Genomic DNA, 4,243 nt, shown 5'->3' with positions numbered 1-4,243 from the left:
GTGGAGTGTCAGGGTCTGTGTATATGGTGTGTCCATAGATTGTGTCTATAAGTGTATATGTACGAGGTGTGTGTGTGGTGCGCATATATTACAGCGTCTGTGATGAGACACCATTATCAGGTCTTTATTCGTCTTTAAGCTTGACAGAAACCAAGCTTGCTCTAACTTAGGCCAGAGGAGGACTCAATTGATCGACATTGCCAAACAAGGAAGGGCAGTTGTCCCCTCTGGCCTTCAGGGCCATCAAACCAAGGATTTGAGGGCAACCAAGGTACTCCATACCTTCTCTGACCTTCTGCAAGTCAGCATGTTTCTCTGGGACCAGCATTCTCCACACCACGGAAGGATGGCACCCAGCAGCTTGAGCCCCAAGTCCAAAAATCCCAGGGAAGGGCTATGATTGGCCCATCTGCAGATCTATCAACGTGGTCTGTTGTTTGGCCTGCCGTGATTGGTTCCACTTGGGTGAAGGCCAACCCTGGACCAATGATTGTGGCCAGGAAGATGGAATATGTAAAAACACGGAAGCCTCCACTTGAACCACGAGGTTGAAAGAGGGCAAGGAAAGTTTTCAGAGAAGTGGACTGATGACACTATCAACGTCTAGGAGATGGGGTATGAGGATTCTGGGTAGCAAGAGACAGAAACCTAACTTCATCCAGCAGAAACAATAAGAAGCAATTGCCAGGTCATGGAACTGGGTAGTCCAGGAGGGACCCAGCTAGATTCAGGGGGCTCAGATGTGATTGGGGTTTTCCTTTTGGTGATTTCTCAGTGTAGTATCTAACTTTGAGCAAATTTTTAACTTTAACTTTGTATTGATGTATGCTACATGCAGAGAAGTAGGCTCATCATAAATGTATAATCACAAACTGATCCCATCCATGCAGCCAGCTCCCAGATGAAGTAGAACATCCCCAGGCCCCAGAAAGCGTCCTTGTGCCCCTTCCTAGTCATTGCGCACCACCGCCCGGCCCCCGCCAGTAATCGCTATCCTACTTCTCACACCATAAAACAGTTTTATCCAGTTTTGTACTTTAAATCAGAGGTCAGCAGACTGTTTCCGGAAAGGGCCATATAGTAAATAATTTTAGACTTTATGAACCACTCAGTCTCTATCCCGGCTAACTCTGACGTTGTGTGAAAGCAGTCACAGACGGTGCAGGCGTGAATGAGCTTGGCTGTGTTCAAATAAAACTATGGATACTGAAACTTGAGTTTCTCAACATTTTTGCGTGTCATGAAATACTATTGTTTTGATTTTTTGGGAACCACTTAAAAATGTGAAAACCATCTTAGCTGACGAGCCGTACGAAGACAGGCGGTAGATAGGGTTTGGTCCACAGTGGTAGTTTGCTCACCTTTGCTTTAAATAGATGGAATCATAGAGTATGAACTCTTGGATCTGGCTTCTCCCCTTGAGCGGGTTTCTTAAGCCTCTCAAGGCCTCAGTTTCCCAATGTATAAAATAGAAGTTAATAATAGCACCTGCCCCATAGGGGTGCTGTGACAATGAGTTAAATAGACGCAAAAGCTTAGGACAGTGCCTGGCACGTAGCAAGCTCTCTACAAATGTTAGCTGATTATTTTTACACTGTTGAGAACACAGACGCTGTGGCTGCAGGCATTCTGCCAGGCCACATGGTAACAAAGCCAGAGGAAGTCTTTCTCTCATACCACTCAAGCGTCTTCAGGAGTAATCTGATTGGCTCACCTTGGATCATGTGGCCAATCTCCATGGCCTAGGGAGTCGAGTCATCTGATCGGCCAGGCCTGGGTCACGTGCTCATCTTTTTGCTTAGGAAGGGGTTAGTGTACCTGGGACTGACAGCGCCACCTAAACCTCGCAGAATGGGTGGGGGAGTTCTCCCAAAGGAAGGGGGATGGGAAAACACTCAAGCAGGAGACGGAAGCTACCAGCAACCTCAGCATATTTATGTCAAGGTGGGTGACACCCTGGAGGGCAGGGTCAATAATGTTTCTGGGAGTTTGAAGACCCCTATTCCCAGTATCTATTGCTTCAGAACAAAGCATTCCAAAACTTAATGGCTTAAAACAACAACCATTTTGTTATCACTCATAGTTTGGTGTTAGGCATTCACCCATGATGGAAGTTTGGGTTGTGTCCCTCGTTTGCTATTGCAAATAAGACTGTGATAAACATTTATATACAAGTTTCTATTTGGACATATGTTTTCATTTCTCTTGGGTATATACCTAGGAGTAGAATTGCTGAGCCATATGGTAATTCTGTATTTAACTTTTTGAGGAACATGTGTGTGTGTGGTTTTAATTAAACAGTTTTGAAATAATTATAGACTCGGGGGAAGTTGCCAACATAGTACAGAGAGGTCCTCTATATCCTTCATCCAGTTTCCCCCAATGGTAACATCCTGTATAACTATAGCACAATACCAACCTTGGAAACTGACACTGGTGAATCGACAGACCTTATTCAGATTTCACCATTTTTACATGCCCTCCTGCTTGTATGCGTGTGTGTGTGTGTGTGTGTGTGTGTGTGTGTGTGTGTGTGTGTGTCTATGCAGTTTTATGACGTGTATAGATTTTTTCCAAGGGGGTTCCAGCAAAGGTTAGAAACTCCCTTTTGTTTCCAAAATATTCCCAGAGTATACCTGCTGTCTGTATATATGTATGTTTGCTCTCTGGTCTTTAGCTAGTTAACAAACCCTAATAAGCTCAATGAGGTCTGCCATCTGGGCTGTTCGTACCTCAGGTATGGGACTGTATTCTAAAGGAGACCTTAAATTAGTGATAGGATACCTCTATTTTCAGTTTTGAAGTATTGTATTAGAGAAAACGCCAGAGAAACAGAACCGGTGGGATGTATATATTATAAGGAATGGGCTCATTCAATTATGGAAACTGACAAGTCCTAAGATCTGCTGGCTGAGTCGGCAAGCTGGAGATCCAGGAGAGGCAGAGGTGCAGTTCTAGTCTGAATGCTGGCAGACTTGAGACACAGAAAGAACCAATGTTTCAGTTTGAATCTAGAAGGTAGGAAAAAGCCAGTGTTCCCGTTCAAGGGCAGTTGAGCAGAAGATAGTCTCTCTTACTCGGGGAAAGGTCAACCTTTTTTGTCCCATGCAGGCCTTCAACTGATTGGGTGAGGCCCACCCACATTGGGGAGGGCAATCTGCTTTACTCAGTTTCCCAATTTAAATGTTCAGCTCATCCAGAGCACCCAGAATGTTTGACCAAATATCTGGGCACTTCATGGCCCAGTCAAGTTGGTGCATAAAATTAATCATTACAGGAATGATCATCAATTAAAACATAATAGGTCAGTGTTCTCAATGGGAGTCTCTAATAAACCTGCAAGAGGTACAGAAAGTTCCCCAATCAAGGTAAGATAATTGAGGTTTTCTTTCTTCTGTTGGGGCCATAGAAGTGGCAGGATTCAGAGTGCTGCAGCAGTGAATAGAAGTAGGAGAGAGAGAGGGTAACAACTTCAGAAGAGGTTGGCTGGCTGGTTGAAATCATTGTGTGCTTTTAGTCAGTAGTGATGTGCTGGATGAGGAATCATAAAGTCAAGTGGGGTGCCTAGAACTAGCCCAGCAGAAGCGTCTAGTTTTGCAGCCCCAACTATTGCCTTAGGACAAGCAGGAGAAGTCTGCTCTTGTTAATGACTCTTTACTGCCTGGTATGAAAGCATTTCAGTATTTTAACAAATGATACAGCCCTATCAGTGTGAACCAGCTGAATATTAACTGCGACTGTCCAGAAGGAGTAGGGATTGAATTTTTCTGATTCCTTTATCTTTGGTAGGCAAGATAATTTATGGTGATGCTATCTAATTACCTCTCTCTCTCTTCTCTCTCTCTCTTTCTTTCATGTTTGAAGCACTGACATTTCCCCCCACTATTCTCGAGTTCAGTAGTTCTTACACTTGAAGGAGCAGTAGTAGAATCATCTGTAGGGTTTGTTATAATGAAAATGCACCTCCTCCCAATTCCCCATCCAGGGTTTCTAATTCCATCAATCTGGGTGGGGCCCAAGAATTTGCATTTCCAAAGAGTTCCCAGTTGCTCCAAGGACCACACTTTGAGAACCACTGCACTAATAGAACTATAATAAGGTAACAAATCTATAGGATTTCTCTAGACAGAGCAATACATAGAATTTTGTAGAACATTACACACTTGTGTTTCTTTTCCTTGTCTGAACCGTACAGATGATCTCTTGGGATGGAAGGCTCAGAGCCTTGCAGTTTCAGAGTGAC

Source organism: Orcinus orca, chromosome 20 (genome assembly GCF_937001465.1).
Source record: "Orcinus orca chromosome 20, mOrcOrc1.1, whole genome shotgun sequence".
Classification (NCBI taxonomy): domain Eukaryota; kingdom Metazoa; phylum Chordata; class Mammalia; order Artiodactyla; family Delphinidae; genus Orcinus; species Orcinus orca.
This window is presented reverse-complemented; position numbering follows the sequence as displayed.